The sequence below is a fragment of the Gavialis gangeticus genome, unplaced genomic scaffold (assembly GCF_001723915.1).
Source record: "Gavialis gangeticus isolate Ggan-Ray unplaced genomic scaffold, GavGan_comp1, whole genome shotgun sequence".
Taxonomy (NCBI): Eukaryota; Metazoa; Chordata; order Crocodylia; family Gavialidae; genus Gavialis; species Gavialis gangeticus.
The window spans coordinates 2,175,606-2,194,312 of NW_017729020.1; the positions used below are offsets into that span (position 1 = coordinate 2,175,606).

Sequence of the window (18,707 nt, forward strand, 5' to 3'; positions counted from 1 at the left end):
CCCCCTGTATCCCCTTACTTTATCCCATCCTTACTGTCAGACCCTGCTCTTCCTAAGCACATGTGAGAGGCAAATTTGAAAACACTGACTTTGATACAAGCATAGACTGAGTTAATCCAGATTTGAAGCATTTTACCTTTTTTGAAACTGCTGCAAGTTTTAGCACGGATACTCCATAAGGGAACTTGAAGCAGCACTTTTGTACGTATTTATATAGACCACAAACTATGCATGATAGTAGTCTAAAGCCAAAGGCTGGGCCCCACAGAGTCAACAGTATTTCAAGCCATGGTGAGCACTGCTCAGCACTGCTTACTATGTGTGTGTACTCCAGATACGCCCTACAAAGGATCTACCTGCTAATTAGCCCCCACTTCTGGTTGCAATGAAGTGTTCATGAGTCCTGAGATCCCCCAAAAATGTATAGGCAGATGTGGCACAGGGGGCAACCTGTTGCGGTTCTGCTTCTTAGAGGATATGGACAAACTAATCATATGTGCCAGCCTCAGCGAGGGGGTGACAGAGATTCTGGATGAAATGTTTGGGCCCCCATTCATTAAGGTATCCTGTTCCTTTCTAGTGGTGCCTGGGCAGTTTATAAAGTTTGCTAAGTCTGTTTATGCCCATAGCTAATAGTATAGGAACTTTTGGCTCAGGCAGGCAATGGCGGATGCTTTAAGATGGAGAATTTTGAACAAAGTTTCTGAACAAAGTACATGGATGTAATAATGAAGATGACAATTCTTCTGCATCTTAAAGCTTTACTGGATGTACAGCCAGGTTTGTCTGCAGTAATTAGAGCTGGTGGAAATGTTTGCTGAAAGTGGCATCTTCATTGGATTTACAATGGTTCCTCCTGTTTTTAAATTTTCTAGAATAGCTTCTGAATAAGTTGAGAGAAAACACTTTCAGTCATCTTCTGTGCGAGATCCAAGGGCAGAATGTCTGTGCATTACCTAAGCAGTGTTTTGTGGATGATATGAGGTTTGTACCTGACCCTGGGCTGTCCCGTTGAGTATAGATGCATTTCACCCTATATCCATGGATATCATGTTAGTGGGAGGTCTTGGCTTGTTTTGACCGTTAGTAATTGTGATCCATTATTCTGGTATTCAGTTCAGTCATGTAAATCCTTATGGTATTGCTCTTCCTTTCTAATTGAATGGCTTTTCACAATAGTGGAATAAAGGTCTTGGCTACCACCATTGCTTTTATCTGTATGCAGCTGTGGATATTTCACATAGGATGTTGCTCATCTCCCCAGAGGGTCAGTTTATGGATTATCTTGAGGACTTAAATGTTGCCTTGTCCTTTTCTGGCCTCTTGCACAGGGATGAATTTCAAACACAAAGGGGCATGCATTCTCTAAGCATCCAGGCAAGCAAAAACTCTCCTGTATGGTTGTTTGCAAATAGCAAATAAAAAAGATAGGAAGATAGTGGGGTTAACAGTATTCAACTGAATGTTCACAGGTTCATTTTCTATGCATATTTGACCAACTTCTAAGGAGAGAGAAATACTCTCTTCCTAGTGGTAATTTGTATGGGGACAGTGAGGACGAATAGGCAGGAATATTGTTGCAGGGTTTAGAACTTCTCTCTATTTGCCTTACTCCCTGACCCACTAGTCAAAAAAAACTTGCCAGTGTTTTTCCTCTATATTAAAGTATTGAGCATACATGTTGCTGTTGGGATGACTGGTTTGAAATGGATGTTGTTTCTTTCCATCTTTCTCATCCGCTCATAAATAATATAATGTGTTTTTATTTCTTTGGATTTGGTATGTAACCAAACTGAAGCACTCATGGGTTAGGCCTTGAAAAATCATCATGCTGTGCTCAAGATGGTAAAAGTTGGCTGGGTGAAAGCTCATACGGTCATCTAGGACAGAACTTTGCTTCAGGCCAGATCAGCTGTATCTAAAAAAAAACCCCAACTGCTGACATATGTCTAACCACTTTGAAAAATGCTTCAGTGGTGGTGATTCCACAGGCTTTCTACATAATCTTAACTATCTTCACCATTAGAAAGCCCCCTTCCCCGCATCCTTTTTATGTAAGCAAAAATTCTCTTGCTGAAATGTAAGCCCATAATATTTGTCCTACCTTCCATGGATATGGAGATCAGTTAATTAACTTGCTCTTCATAGCAACATTTTACAGATTGGAAGGCTATTACCACCATTCCTGGTCTTCTGTTTTCTAAACAAAGTCTTAGAATCTTTCCACGTGCGTCATACTTTGTAGACCTCTGATCATTTTTCATTGCTTTCTGCTTATCTTTCTTGAAACCTAGTGTCTTTGAATTATCAGACTTAAAGATGATAACATAATATAATTATGATAATGATATTAATGACAAGAAAAAAGATTCTCTTGTATTTGCTTTCTGATGTCTGAATTTTCAGGAATGAATATTTCAAGCCTTTTCTTTGCAATCCTGAGGATCCAAATTTACCTTTTTAAAGCAAAGATTCTCAATTGTTTGAAGGATCTGGGCTTTAATGAAATATCAAATCTTTCAAGTCTGTGAATAAAATCCTGAGGACTGGCAACGCTAAGTTTGCATACAAAAGTAAAGAGGACCCTCTCCAATATGTTTTGTGACTTGCTTTAAATTATGAAAAAACCTCTTTCAAACCTTAAAATATGACACGTGGGACTTTCCTATCTAACACAGATTAACTCCATCCTCTGAAAAAGCTTTTACTTTTCAATGTATTCTGAAGACGAAAGGAAGGTAGACTATTTGGACAGAAGGGACTGAGGTTGAGCCCATTGCTACTGTACATAAATACATAACTTCCTCTCTCTGATCTGGAATATAAACTGTGCACCCTGGAAATTGGACAGGTGGTAGCAAATTGTCTCTAACATCAGTAGCCAGAAAGATGTGTATATAACTTTCTGCCTATAATAATTCTGTCCTCTCCTAGGCTAGATCATTGCTCCATCTTGACAGTGGGGTATACACGAGACCTGGGTGCTTTCATTTTGAACTGACAAAGCAAGTTGTTTTTGCAGAGTGGCTTATGCTGGTGAGCATTTATAAATGTGAATGCTTCAAAAGCAGTCTCCTGCTTTGTCATTGTCAGAGTATACAAGTCTCCCATAATAAGCTGACAGCGTGGTTACAGTTTCTTTGGGATAATTGGTATAGCATGCATAGTCTGTTGGATACCAGCCGTCTTTATCTTTGACAGTGTTTCTTTGTTTCTGTTGTTAACAAATCAGTTGCATTCCTTGATATGGATGGTATGGGCAATTTTGCAAGGATAGCAATGCTGTTGTCTCTAACGCTAAAGTGTTGTTTGCTGCTGTGTCTCCACACCGACCCATCTCATTTAGGGGGGATACAGATGGGAAGCTTGGTAACAGCTTAACCATTTCATAATGCTGGTCTGTAACTAAGCATTAGCACAGTGCTTGAGGTCTACTAGATGCAACAACACAGGGGGAGATCACTCTCAGGAGAAAGATGCTTTGTTTCATCATTGAGGCAAAGGACTTCGTTGTGGGGCATTTCCGCACCCCGCTCCTAAGGAGGCTCAACCCTGGGAGGGGGAGATGTGCAGCAGGGCACTGGGGTGCCTGCTACTAGTAATAGTAGTGTGGGCTTAGCTGCCAATCTTCAGGGCAGCCCAGGTGAGGGTTGCTAGGGCAACTGATTGGGTCAGCTGACCGCCAGGGGGCAGGGCCGGGCCTTTATAAACAGCCCAGGCCGAAGCCTAGCGGGCAATTCACCTTTGGCAGCCTGAGGAGCAGGAGCTCTGCTGCGGAGCAGAGTAGAGCCGCCTGACTGCATGAGCATCTGCAGGTTGAGATGAGATGGAGAGAACCCTGACTGGGAGGCCTTAGCAAGAGAGCCGGGTGGGCCTAGATCTTATGTTATAGCCGGATGGCTCAGTGTTGTGTTACAGCCGATTGGCTTATGGTTCTGTTTAGTTATTGTTTGACCGGAGGTCCAGGTGAGGCTATAAGGGGAAGGAGGAGGCCTCATTAGGAGCTCCCCAGTGAGGTGGGGAGTGCTCCCAGTGCGGCAGGGCATGCTGTATTTAGGGGTGTCCTGACCCTGGCCCAGTGGGGCGATTATTGGGACAAGCTTAAGGGAGAACCTCAATGGTGTGGGGTTTCCGGGTGCCCAGGGAGGGCACAGAGATTGGTGCCAGATCAGGAACTGTGGGCAAGTGCCGGGGAGAGGCCTGGCAGCTTTGGGGGTGTCATGACCCTAGCCCCGTGGGGGTGGTATTTTGCCCAGTAGGGCGTAGGACCCCAGAAGAGGATCAGGGGGCCAGGCACGGCTACAGGCCTCCTGAGCCCCAGGCGCGAGGAGCGCGGGACAAGCCCCAGAAAGGGCAAGGGGCGCGGGACAGGCCCCAGAAAAGGCGAGGGGCACGAGGAGCGTGGGGCATAAGCCCTAAAGGAGGGGGGGAAGCCTACTAGGAAGCCCCAGAGAGGGGCGAGGGCCAGCGTAGAAGCCCGGAGTAGGGCGAGCACACGGTTGGAGGCCCACGGTGGGGCGAGTGTGCAATTGAGAGCCTGAAGAAGGGCGATCTCATGAGTAGGAGCCCGGAGAGGGCAGGGCGCGTGGGATAGAGCCCGAAGAGGGCAGGGTGCGCAGGACAGAGTCCGGAGAGGGCGCATGCATATTAGGGAGCTCAGGTGCGTACATAGGGTGCACAGAGACATAAGAACGTCGGGTACAACTGCGAGGCTTGGGGCATGCTACAGGGGAGGTAGGAGGCGTAGCCCATAAGGCTGGGGAAGCACCAGGTCACACCTTACAGGACAGGGGCCAATACGCACTTGGTACCGTGTCCAAGCGGACAGAAGGCAGCCTCCCATATAAATTTATATAACACCAAGACGTGGCAGGAAAGAACGAGGGTGCCAGACAGGCGACTTGGCACGGTAGGGGCGCCAGGAGGAATCATGGCCGCTCCTGCGCCCCGCACCGTGACAGACTTCTATGATGCAGACAACAGAGACAGTTTTCACCTGATCTGGCCCCTGAAAGGGTTTTACAGCCATGACCAAACACAAGTACATGGCTGCAGAGAGCTTTAAAAGGGCCAGATCCTGCAACAATCTGAACCCTCATTACATGGCTCAGATGAAGGTGCTCTGAAGCGGAGCGCATTCATTAACTTCTGTCTGTGCATGCCAGGAGCAGGGCTCAGCTGATACAGCCCAGCCCTTGGAGATGTTTTCAGAATGGGAGGCAGGGAAGGGAGCAAAGGGATCTCATTCTGGGGGTTTCCCAGCTGGCACTGGAGGGTGGGATGGGTGGATTGGAGCCTTGGTGGGGGCTCCAATCCACCCCCGCCACCCCACTCCACCATGGCTTGGGAAACCCCAGAACAGACCTCCCCCTTCTGCCTTCTCCTCCTCCCATCTTGAGACAATGGGAGCTGGAAGTTGGGGGGGGGGAGGCTCTCCCTGGATCTTAAAGCTCAATTCCCCCACCCTTCTGACCCAACAGCTAATGTCTGTTGCATCAGGAAGACCGTTCTAACTCATGGCACTTTTTGTGAAGTGCCATGAGTTAGACCTGGGAGCTGCCCTTCTGTCTGCACCTCTATAATTCAGCTGGGCACTCTTTGCATGGATGGAACTCTCCTTGGAAAGCTGTGATTTGTACTGGTATATAGTAAAACCCTCACCCCGCCTCTGAGTAAAACAAGGTCTATGGGTAAAAACATAGTGCCACCAAATTAACTAAAGCTACTAACAATTGGGGCCTGAATGATTCATGAGTATACTGCTGGTATCCTTCCTCCTGTCACTTTTACCCTGGGAAATCCTAAATCAGATTTGCCTGAAATGAGATATCACTGGAAGCTCAACCTCTTTAATAGAAATGACTTTGATAGCTCTAATCAGAAATATCTGAATGGCTTTCTGTACCTCAGCTTACTGATTTCTAATAAATCAGTATTTATTAGATCAGTTGAGTTGTCTTGGAAATATTTGTTCATTCCTAATGGGGAAGCTGTGGGAGAACCTTTTATTCAACGCAGTGGAAAAAGTGATGAAGCCCGGTATCCTTTTGGAAATCTGCACAAGCTACGTTGATAATGTGGCCATGAAATCAGTTGTTTTGCATTGCTGTTCATTTGTGGTGCACAAACGCAACACATTTTCCATTGCTCCATTTCATCCTGTCTAGCAATAGAAGTTGAATGTAAAGTCTCATCTCTGGCATCAAAATTCAGGCTATGTTACAAATAATCACCTTTTCTGACTCTCTTGTGGCTCCTTTCTCATCTGTGTCTGTTAAGAGCTGGCAGAGGAAGCCATTTGCAGGGCACAACAACATCTTTTTTTGGTCCAGTGAAACCAGCAGCTATTCTCTATGTTCTTAAGTGCTGCCTATTGGCATTTTTTCTGTTGGCTGCTTGCATATGTGCAGCCATCCAGCTTATGATCATGCTTTGGGTAACTAAGTGGGAGGAAGGCAAAAATGGCCCCACAGATGCTTTTCCTGGCCTGGGGTTGATCAGGTAAGAGCAGTCACCAGTCTTCTCAATCAGAGCTACCCCAAGAGAATCGTTCTGTTAGATATGTGCACCCCTCTCCCTGTAGCATCATTCCCACAGAGTACCCAAAGAAGATGATATGATGGATACCTCAGTGATGGAAACCTCAACTACTACATTTGGAGTCTTTTTTGGACTGAGTAACATTCTGGCCACCACAACAGACCACAGTGGTGACCTATTATATCTGGTCTTTATGCTTATTATTATTATTATTATTATTATTTATATTACAGTGGCATCTTGAAGATGGAGGACAAGGGAGGTCCCATTGTGCTGAATACTGTCCAAATGTATAGTAATAGACAGTTCCTTTTCTCTACGGAGTTTACACACAGGCAAACAAGCCTGGGAGGAGAAAGGTCCTGGAAAAGAGAAGCAACTTGGCCAAAGTCCTACAACAATAATGGCAGATCACAAATCCAGATCCTGTGATTCTGCCTGCATTCTGTGCTGCTGTTATGGCTTTCCATTAGAATACCATTATTTTTTAACACAAACTCTTCCCTTATGTTACAGTGAAAGAAAGTGAAGAACTTTGAATATCCAGAAAACAAAACAAACAACAAAAAAAGATTGGTCATTCTGAATTACTACTAATAAAATAAAATTGAAAAAACCCCTCAAACACATTACAATGATGCACCTATTTGATTGATGAAAACTATTGTTGATTTCATCCAAATTCTTTGGCAAGGCAAAGTAGCGATTTCTTTCTTTTTTTTTTTTTGCTAACATTTTTGTGGTGCATGTCTATACTACATTCCATTCAGGCTCTATTTAATATGCACCAGAATTATTGTATTTGATATATATCAACTTTAAATCTGTTTCAACACAACCTTGAATGCCTTTCTTGCAGTATATCACTTCATCAGTCTAGCTTAACTAGAGCTGCTTTTTCATTTTTTATTGCCCCCATAAAATCTAGGAATGGAACACTTCGATTTTTCTAGCAGTAATTTTTATTACTTTTAGCCTTTTTTTTAAGTACTTGTCAGTGAGATACAGTACTTTGTACAGAGTATATTTTTCAGCTCTGCATTATATTTTTATTTCAATTTATTTTAGACAGAATGTGTAGCATACATCTAAATAATACCTATGGTATTTCAAATGAGTGTATTATGAATATAATTAGAATGGATATAAACCTACTTCGTCCATCAGGATTCCTATATTTTGTTGCCTGCACCTAAGCGTATGGTCTCTTTCAAGTAAGCCTTTAAATGATAACTCACATTGTGGTTTTAATGCTGAGCATAAAATCATATTGCAATGTAGGAGGGGGAAAATGAGTTTATTGTAATTTTTATGTTTTTATTTTAATTTTTTAGAGCCATCTAGATTTTTCCTTGGAGTGAGTCGTACCAGAACTTTTTATTTTCCAACCTTAGGAACATAGAAATTGCCATATTAGATTAGACCGGTGATATGTCTAGTCTAGTAGTGTGCCTGTTTCTTAACAGTGACCCATCCTAGACTGTAAGAGGAAAATGTAAAATATGATGCTACGTGTTATGGAAATGTCTGTCTACTGGGAGAGTTTCTTCCTAACCCTCCTCAGTTTCAGGTTAGTGTGTGCCTTGTAGCATGAAGGTTTATAGCCTTCCCAAAAAAATGAAGATACAGTTGTTTAATTCTCCCCTTCCCTTCTGTTCCCTCACTGGAGATATTGGTTCTAGTCCAGGTCCTGCCACCTTTCTTGACTTCCCTCAGACAAGTCATTTTACCTTTCTGTTCCTTGATTTCCTCTCTCTAATGATCCTGACCTTAAGTAAAAGCCTTGGGGACTTACGAATCAAATACACAATTTAAGATCTACACAGCATTGGATTTAAAACATATTTTAATTCTTCGTGTTGTAACTCCAGATATTCTCACCATCCATCTAAATGTCCAGTCCTTTGGTAATTCTGAGCATCTCTTGGCCCTGTGATATATTGTGGCTATACGTTCTACAGTCTAATTGTATACTATGTAAAGAATTATATTTTGTTTGTATTCAGTGGAAATTAACTGTTACTTTCCAGAAACCTTAGGGATAGAGAGTGGCAGAAGGCAGGGAGGCAGCTTTGCATTTCAACTGATGGGTGAAATTGTACGTTTACAGTTAGCATTTGCATTAGAACATCCAATTAGCTTTTGCACTGTTTCAATTAATAGTGCTAAATGTTAACTTATGTACATGAGAGATTAATGTTTCTGTAAGAAAAAGAAAACTGTGACCAGATGTGTCTAAACAGCACTCCTCAGCTATGTCATAAATATCCCCTTGTTATTCTCATTTTGCTGAATGAATATTAATAATAAATTTTAAATAATACCTATCATAATACAGCGTGAGTGGCGAATAGGAACTCCTCTCTAACTAATTAGAGCTGTTGAATGACATTGGGAAAGGGTCCTGGGTTAAATCACCATTCCTTGGACTGGGCTGAATTAGCATAGATTTAATGCCAGTGATAATTTTATGCAATTGTGAGATCAGTAGTTTAATGCATCTGGCAGAGAGACAGGGATTTTCTTTCTCTTACAGCACTGAATAAACCCCTATAATCCTTTTCCTTTAGCGCTCACGTCTATCCAGGCTTCAATTTAATAAAAGGCCAAAGAAATCAGGATTCTGCTGAGCTTCTGTGGCTCAAACACAGAGAGAATGAGATGTTATCTCAGGGTGGTTGTGGTTCAGAATCATTAAAAAGACTAATGGGTGGATTGGAGGGCTACGTTTATATTTCCACTTGCTTGTATACTGCAGAAAACTCCCTTCTTAACAGTAAAGGGTGTATGTTTTCTTTAATCTAGTAGCCCAAAAACTAAAAGGAAACAAAAGCGCCTGAAGCAATCACCACTTCATAGTTTTATTTTTACAACATTTTATGTATGTTTGTGTTAGTTTGTATTATAGCTGGACCAAATGTGAAAACTCCAATCCAGACTGATTCATTTTTAGCCAGGGCAGGGTAGGAGCTGTTGAAAACTGCCTGGGGCGATCCTTTCTAGTGCAATACAGGTTATAGTGATCCTACAAACCCCTGGAATTAGGCTACATTTCCCTGAGCACCATCCACTGATACTTTATTTAGTAACTACCTACCTATAGGAGAAAGAGGTAGTTAGCTTTGTACTGTTACTGGTGCCGCCCTGCCCTGCCTTCTACCCATAGGTAGAAACTGAGCACTGCTGTAGTTAGATGGATGTATGTGTGTGTCTGTATACAGACCTTTCTTGAACAGGCTCATGTTGTTGTGATCTTCTTGCTTTTTTGAATATAGTAAAACCTATTTGCATGACTTTTCCACAGACCTGGTCATTCATCTCCGAAGTAACCTTGAACAATAACCTCATCCGGAATGGAATTCTTCTTGGCCCATTTTCTGCCTTAAATGTGGAATATATCTGGCTCTGTCTTATTGCCAGTCAACTGAGGGCTGAATGGAGACCAACTTGTACATGTGTTTAGAGAGTGCTTTTGGTATCCTTACTTGGTACTGAGCCAGTAAGTTGGCATGTAAGGCCAGATGCTCGAAGGATCACAGGTTCCACTTACACACCTAAATAAGTAGTTAGTTCCTCCAAAGGCCTGTCAGTAGTTGCTGAGCTCTTCTGAAACCCTGGCCCTAAATTTTCCCAGGGGAGCTGCAGGAGGCCAACCTCCTAATTCTGGTACCTAACCTGAGGAAGAGCTACACAGATGCAGAACACCTCGCTGCAGCTGCACTGTGAATATCAAATGAAAAAATGCCCATTTCACTGCTCTGTTCTCCACTTATTTTTCCCCTTCATTGGCAGACTGACTAATATATCACTATAACTAGAAAGCATTTCCTGTTAAAAGCATGGTTGCAATTGGATTCTGATTGTCTTGTTGCCTGTCTGAAATGATCATAGGGACCTAGGAGATTCCTGATTGGATTGCACTCAAAATTGAGTCCCGCATCCTGTCTCTGACAGTGGCCAAGCTGGGGGTTTCACTGATTGATATAAAAATGATGCTGTAAACAAATGAAGAATAATATGTTTCCCCTTAGTTCTCATACTGGTTTCTGATAGTGGGAATATTTTAAGACCAGAAGCACAAGGTTTAATATCCTTTTCCAAATAGGCCATCGTTAATTATGGTAACTGTATGTTGACCCTTTTTTTTTAAGATTCTGGCCTCAGTGCTTTTTTGTGGCAGCAAGTTTATTGGCTTAATTGCAGAACTTTTTTCATTCTTTGAGAGTGATGGATAAGAGCATAGTGTTAATTTGTTAACTTGAAGAACAGAAGCTTAAGACTAAAGGGGCATAAAAATGGTTTCTTTCTTTTTCGCCATTTGTTTCTTGGTTGAAGTGGAAGATTGACAGGGAAGGGGAACATCTTTGACTCAAATGAAACATATTGACCAGTTTCATTTGATGCTTTATTTTCTCTCAGCTTGCTTCCCTGTTTGGTGAAAACAAATTTAACCTGAATTCACAATTAGTTTTTGCAAACACGTATTGTGAGTCTTAAAAAAAATCAGAAACATTTTTCCAAACTTCATTAGAATTCTTAGAAATGTCTCGCATGAGTTCAATTAGACAAGTGCATAACCATTTATCAGACTGGTAAAGCATAATAGCATAAAAAACTCATGTGTGTTTACGTAATCTCAGTGGAAACTATGCACATGCTGCAATGGGGAGAATAAGGTTTTAATGTAATCTGAGGTTTTATGTTGGGGCTTCAGTATTGTATTTCTGTTGGGCATGTGGACAAATTTAATGCAACTGTTAAGAGACCAATGTCTTGGTCTCTTAACAGTTAGTCAGTTAATTGGGTTCCAGTGTATTGCTCATAAATTGTAACCTAATGATAATGCTGACCCAAAATAGAAGAGAGCAAGTCATAAAAGTGTCAGGTTAATTGAAATTCATTTTAGAACTATTGTTTTATGGCCTTGGCTGGCTGGAATTTTAATTCAGGATGAATTTAAAATAAAGTTTTAACTGGGATTGTGACTATGAAGATATGAATATAAACGGGGTATATTATTTGTCTTCTGTTCATTCCATACGACATGTGCTGTGGTGCATATTGGCAATAAACTGCTGCTCCTGAAAGTTTCCAAAACCAAGATCTGACACAGAGCAGGCACTAAGACATGTAAAGCATAGCAAACATATAATTAATGATGGAGGCAAGGATTTTTGATCAAGTCTAAGGAGTTAGTGGCCAGCTGAACAAAGTTTTTTAAATGCCTATAAAAATGCAGCCAGGCACCTACTGGGCTCTACAGAAGTGCCTATGCAGGGATGTAGCTGAAGTTCCATTTTGTTTTCATTTGGGCACTTGGCACCCAAATCTGTCTCCAGGCCGGTGAGAATAAGGGAGAAAATCCCACCTCTCATGTCCTAGGTTCTGCTGCCCAAATGTACAGGTGCACTGCAAATGATGGAAAGCTAGGCCTCTGCAAGTGGGTGCTAGGTGTTCCAGAATGTGTTAATTAGTGCTAATCAGTCTTAACCATGAGAGGTCAGTCAAGTCATTTCATATTCCATTGTTTAGAGCTGGCTGATAAAAGGAGAAATATGTTTTCCTTCTATTTTTCATTGCAACTTTTTTACTGTTTCTAGACTCCCTTCTGAGTTTATCTCCCTACCTGGCTAAAGCTAGAAAATGGTTTACCCAGTCTTGATCTCCCACTGTAATGTTGCTACATTTTAACAGTCAAAGGATTGGGCTTCAAACTTGGTGCTGACTTCTTTAACGCAGAGGCAATCTGTAATTGTGGCATGACTAGTAAGGGGGTGTCAGGCTCATTCCGTTGCTGTATCTCTTTGTTTTTGCTAAATTAATTGAATGGAGTTTCTTTCCTCATCGTGCTGTGCCCCTGTCCAATAACCATTGCTGTCAATAAAGAGCATTGTTTTGAGGATTTTCTCTTTTCCCCCTTTACCGTGTCCAATCAACCAGCATTTGAGGATGGTCGTTGTGCAATGCTCAGAGTTCAAGTTGTTGGGTTCCTTCCCACCCCATGAGCTTGAATGTCTGACAATAATCATGCATGAAAACAGACCCAAAATAGCCAAGATTATTCAAGAACTGAATTGTTAGCCAGCAGTTTGAATTTAGGGATGAGATTGTCATCTTGGAAAATGTCAGTTGTTTATTTTAGGTACAACCATTAGATACCGAACAGCACACAAGCTGCATGTCCAGGTGACTTGGGTACACTACAATTACTGAAAGACATGGCAGTACTGAAAGTCATTTCAGTTTTTTTGAAAATTTTAACTTTATCTCCCAGTTTGACTGGGGAAGGGATTCCATAATGCCAGGGCTGCTGCGCTAGAGATGTCAGGAAAGCTTTTCAACGAGAACCAGGAGGAGCTGAAAACAGGATGCAAGGTTGTTTAAAACAGTACCAGATGGGGATTCAGGAGATAAATAATTTCCCTAGCCACTGCAAACACTTCAGTACTGGGACAGTCTCTGACTGCATGTGTGAAATTCAAATGAGTATTAATTTTCAAAATAATACTTAACGTTTTTCATTAGAAAATCAGTATCATTGTAACAGTTTTACAGAAGAGTAAACCAAGAAGGGAGGTGAGATGACTTACTCACTGTCACCCAGCAAGTCAGTGGTGATGCAGATTTTAATGTCCCTGTTTTGTAGTTTAATCCCTGTATTGTGTTGACATTTTAGTAATAATACCATTTCTAAAAGTTATGGATTTCTTTTTGTGAAGATGAGTTTTATGTTTGAGGTCTTCATTTTCCAATAAAACTTGAAATCTCTTTTCTCATTATGTAAATAATATAACACAGTTTTTTTTAAGACTCAAGAATAAAGGCTCTTTCAGAGACATTGAATCCATTGTTAGCTGCTAGTACAGAGGACGTGCTTTGATGATTGCTTTAGACTTCAGAGGTTTCACATTGCTTGTTTAGCCCCATTCTTCAGGATCAAAGGAGCTTGTTCACAAGTTGGTTTGTTTATGTACAAGGATTATATTTGTTAGTTGGCAGTTTAATAGGAATTATAGTTAAATAGAACCACAACACTCATATTTCAGCATTGTGGAGATTATTAAATGCTGACCTTGGATTAAATTGAAGGCCCTTTTCCATCCCCTTTACCCATGAGTCTGGAGGACAGAGGTAAGTTGAAACACCTTGGTATAAATAATGCAAGGCCCCTGCATTCATTGTAGCTAGAAAGCCCACTGAAGCAAAAACTCCTCTGACGGTGATCCTGTACTACTGAAGTTGGTGGGAGTTTTGCCTTTGATATCAATATAAGCAGGATCAGGTTTTTTGAGTGCAAAGAAGGAAAGAGTAGTCCCTTCTACTGTCTTTTGTCTACTCCAGTCAAAGTCAACAAAAGTTCTACCATTAACTTGCACAGAAGTAGGGTGAAGCCTCCTCCAGTCTAGCATATAAGTGTGTAGCTGGGATGCAGGCATGTGTGATTTTAAAATGCAAGGCAATGGCTGAGTTGCAGGAGTCTGGCACATGATTTAAATATTATTTCTCAGTCACTGTGAGAGATGGTACGGAAAAATGCCAAGGACTTGATCCAAAGCTCAGTTACTTTGGAACGGGGCCTAAAAAAACAGTATGACACTGGGCTTGGAATGAAGGGCAATGGGGAGAAGGTAACATATGCATAGATAAGCAAACAGACAAAAAGAAACCTTAATTCTTATTATGCAATTTGAGGGAAGATTAACATGTTCAGTCACTGTTTAGTTGTTTTGAAACCTCGTAGTGCCCTGATTTTTCCTACGCTGTCCCCATAAATTAACACATTATGTGACCTTAAATATTTGCATTTACTTCTTGCAAAAAGTGCAGTAGAAATGAATCTTTTAAGAGGCAAATTGTATAACTGGATACATCCTCATCATGCCCACCAATTTTTCAAAAGTTTTGGCTTCTTGAGAAGTCCACATTGAAAGGTTTCCCCGAACTCTTTTAATATTTCTGAATTGAAATAGTAGAATTTTAAAAAGTTAACTTTTTGTCGTGGTTCAGGATGAAAATTACATGTATTGTGCATGCTGGGATATCTTAAGATGAAAACGTCTTTTGACCAGCTCTTCTTGGCTAGACTGGTTACATCTCCTTGTCACACTAACATTGCAGTAGGAACCACTGTATGAAAGAAAATACTGCCAGAGGGAACATGGCATGAAAGCAGTGTGCTACAAAAGCACACTAAAGCTGGCAGATTTTTGGTTCTCTGATACTTTTCAAATTACGTGAAAAAAACCCCAAAATCCATGAAAATACTTTCTGATATATCTGCCTTTGCTTCACCAAAGCCAAAAAAAATCTTTTTTTTTCTTTTCCTTTGTTAAAAATAATGACTAAAGAAAAATGGGACCTTTTCAAACTCAGATTGAAAGCCAATAGGACTTGTTATACTAACGCAGTTGGCAGCTCTTGAAAACTTACCTTTTGGTTTCTGTTGGCTCCAGGAAATTACTTAGATACTTGTCTGTTCAGGTAGGCCCAGCATGCATGCCAAACAAGTTGTAAGGCTAAGGGTTATGTCTGCTAAATCCTACAGTGTCTTTCATCATCCCAACAACCTTTCCATTAAGTGAAGGGTTTGTTTTGGTTTGGGGTTTTTCCCCCCCTCCCCTCCAGTCTAAAATCTGTATTTTCAAAAGGCAATGGTAGCTTTGAGCAGTGGGTTTATATACATCTTGATTACTCACGGTATGCCCTGGGAGAAAATAACAGTAGAAAGAGTCCATAGCAATTATTGATGGAGTATTTTGACAAATATTTAATATTGTCATCTGTGTCCTATAATGGAACTATTTATTTGTGCTGAGTAGTGCCTTGGGGTCCCAACTGGGAATCGGAGTTTCATTGTGCTTGGTACTGTACAACTGATGAACAGAAGTGAAAAGACAGTCTCTCCCTAGAGAACTCAGAATTCATTTCTATTCTTCTTATGCTGTCACTTAGTTCTGCTGAGATGGTAATTTGGAAATCAGAGATGGACTAAATCTATAGGGACTTGGTCTTCTTTTGCTTACCATGGTTTTACTCTGGTGAAACCTCATTAGTACCAGTGAATTTACTCCTGATATATAACTGTGAAGGAGACTTGCCTTGCCTTGTCTCTGCTCTTTATTTACTCTGTCCTTGATGAGGCAAATTCCCAGTGAAAGCTATTGAGAGTGTGTGATTGGTGAAATGAAAGCTGAGTAAGGGCCCTGGTTCCCAGCAGGTATTGAAAACCAATCCTGCAGCTTTCATGATTATCAGAAAAACAGGATTTGCTTTTTACAGTAATGTATTCAATACTGAAATATCCTGGAAGCTTACCCTAACAGTGTTGCCAGCTTTCATACATTCATCCCATGTCTCATGGTATTTGGATTTTCCCCAGGAGTCCTGGCTTCTGGAATTGTGTCAACACCTGAGCATCTCAATGAGAATCACATTTTTAAAAGTTTCTTCTCCCCCCGGATTCACAAAAGGGCCTGAAACTGTAACCAGAGTATAGCCTAATGGCCAGATATCCAAAAGTATATATTTCGGTTATTTTTAAAATGCTATTTTAAAGCCTAACTTACCATTTTAGTGGGGTTGGGGAATTGACTCATCAGATTACAAAGCTTAAGGCTATATTTTCTAAGAATAAAAATACTCAGATACATTGTGGGTTGCAGATGAAAAACCTGAACCATGTTCTACTGTTGGCTCTGCTGTTGGTCTGCTGGGTGACCTTGGACAAATCACTTCATTTCTCTGCCTCAGTTTCTCCATTTGTAAAATGGGGGTAGGTATAACCAGGTGGCTTACCTTCTAGGAAAAACAGTTTTCATCAGGTATATTTTATATAAGCTGTAAGTATAATTATAGTGATAAAACTTCTAGTATGACAGTGAGAGGAAAGGTGCAGGGAAATGTGCATCTGGAAGCTGATGGGATGAATTATGCCAGATGTGAACCAAATAATGCAAGTTTGAAATGAAGAATTAGGAGCAAAAAGTCACTCATGCATTTTTCACTGCAGCATTACAACTGCCACCTGGGATTAGTGAGCAAAGATGGCTTTGGAATGGTTCCAAGATGGGCTCTGATATTGAATCCTGCATTTAAAGAGCTATTAAGATGTTAGATGGATGATAATGGACTCTCTTCCCACTGGTATACCTTGAACTCTGTCTTCTGTCTGTCATTCTTGTGCACAGTGTCTATCAGAAATAGTTGTAAAGAGATTAGACAGCCTAGGCCATTTTATCCAAGGAGGACTTTTCCTGGCATATAGTGAAAGAAAGCTATCTACTCCTCTTAATCCTTTGAAAATGCATTCCTGAAGGGAGAAATATATATATAATTTCTGTGCCTGTCTAGAGACCTTTAAGGGAAAAGGTTCTATAAAGTAACATGCAATTCAGATAATGCAGCACTATCTAATTATTTTTAGGTTGACAAGACTGACCTTTCTCACTTTAAAAATGTCACTTTCTTGAGACCTAATATAAGCCACAAATGAAAACCGCAATCTAACTTATTCTGAGGGAAAAAAACCCTATCCTTTTAATCCTTCCACTTTTCTACTTCCTTGACAAAGCACAGTGTTGAGGGGAAAATGACCCTCATATTTATTGCATATACTCATGATCTGGTTTGTAGCTGGTCAAATTTTTTTTGCATTTGTTATTTGAGGAATTTCCATTATTTTCTCCCTGAATTAAATATTTCAGAAGTACTTTATTTGTCTTTTGCTCATCCAGCGAGTCTGATGCAGAGGGATTAGTGCATGGCTTTACAAAAAATTCAGTATTTGCTGAACCAGCCTGAGTCTGAAACCTGGGTTCAGATCCCAGTTACACTTTAAGCTGCTTGCATGGATCTAGGCAAACCACTCTGTTCCTCTTTCCCTCCTCTGCAAACACCTGCTGGGATGTTTCAGGGATAAATACACTAAAGGGTTTGTAACAGAGAGCCCTATCCCTGTTACTAGAAAGCAGGGCATCCCCTTTAAGGACAGAGTCTTCAGGGCACACCCAGAGCAGGGGTTAAATGGTAGCCCTGCAGGCCCATCAGCTGACTGGGGGCTGTCACATGACCGGGAGACAGCTCAGGCCATAGCAATATGGCCCTAGGCTGAGCCAGAAGGAGGTGGCCAGCCCAGGCTGAGACAGAGTGTGAGCTTCTGAATGCCTAGGAGACTTAAAGGAAACAGCTCTGCAGGCTGGGGTATAGGACAGAGTGACCCAGAGAGAAGCCGTGGACTAAGCAGGCACGCTGCCTGTCTTATTTTTCCTTTGTTATAGTCCAGAGGCTTAGTGTTTATGTTGTAGCTTAAACCAGAGTTTTGGGATGATGCTTAAAGGGAAGGTTTGGAGGTCTCATTAGTGCCCAGAGGCACGTAAGTGCCTTGAGCCCTGCTAGGAGCAGGCTCAAAGCTCCAGCAAGTACTGAGCTGTAGTGAAGTCCAGAAAATAGTGCAAGGTGCAGAGAGACAGGGGCCAGGGAGCCTGGCACCAGAGGGCTGCAGAGAGACAGGGGCCAGGGAGCCAGTGGCAGGAAAGGAGGAAGCTGGGCTAGCACCTCAAAACTAGGTCCAACATAGTGGGCCTAGGCTAGAAGACACATTAAAGGGTCAGTGGCCGAATAGGCTGAGGCTCCAATGGAGGTGACAATAGTCACGTAACGCCTGTGAGGCATGATGTAGGGTTTGCATGGAGCCATGCAATTATCCCTTAAGGCAGGAGCTCCTCACCTTCAGTGTTCTCTAGGGTGAAGGCCTGATCTTGGAAGCACTGGGGCAGCCTCCCCTTTGAGAACCAAAAACGAAACATCAAGACATGGCAGGCAAGTGAAGAGGAGACTGTTCTCAGGAGTGAATTGAAATAAAGGAAACTCCAGGGTGCCTCCAGGGGTTCTTGACCACCCTGGGGATAGCTCCCTGTTACAGGGTTCAACTGTTAGGGGTAATGGGGTCATAGGAGTAGAGCTGTGCACATGACAGTCCTTGGTTTAATGGCCAAATACATCTCTCTCAGAAGTCCTTTCAGTGAAATAAAAATGGATTTTTTTTTTGGCAAAATGACTTAAAAGGCAAAATAATTTTAACTCATTTGAAATGTGCCAAAATGCCTTGTTTCTGCATTTGTATTTTTCTTTTTTTGGGGGGGGGGGGGGGGGGGGGGGGGGGGGGGGGG

The 18,707-nt window shown here is 41.7% G+C and overlaps 1 protein-coding gene and 1 long non-coding RNA gene across 4 annotated transcripts in view; one reads left to right on the plus strand and one right to left on the minus strand.

Annotated features, from left to right (window-relative positions):
- Nucleotides 1-18,707, plus strand: part of LRRTM4 (leucine rich repeat transmembrane neuronal 4) — an 860,180-nt gene that overhangs the window by 126,865 nt on the left and 714,608 nt on the right. The window lies entirely within an intron of this gene.
- The window catches only part of LOC109295490, a 10,526-nt gene continuing 1,488 nt past the window's right edge, over nucleotides 9,670-18,707 (minus strand). Inside the window, exons 2-3 of the long non-coding RNA XR_002096755.1 lie at nucleotides 16,979-16,982; nucleotides 9,670-9,767 (exon numbers count right to left, since the gene is read on the minus strand). This is a non-coding gene — a long non-coding RNA (uncharacterized LOC109295490). The remainder of the gene's footprint in view (nucleotides 9,768-16,978; nucleotides 16,983-18,707) is intronic.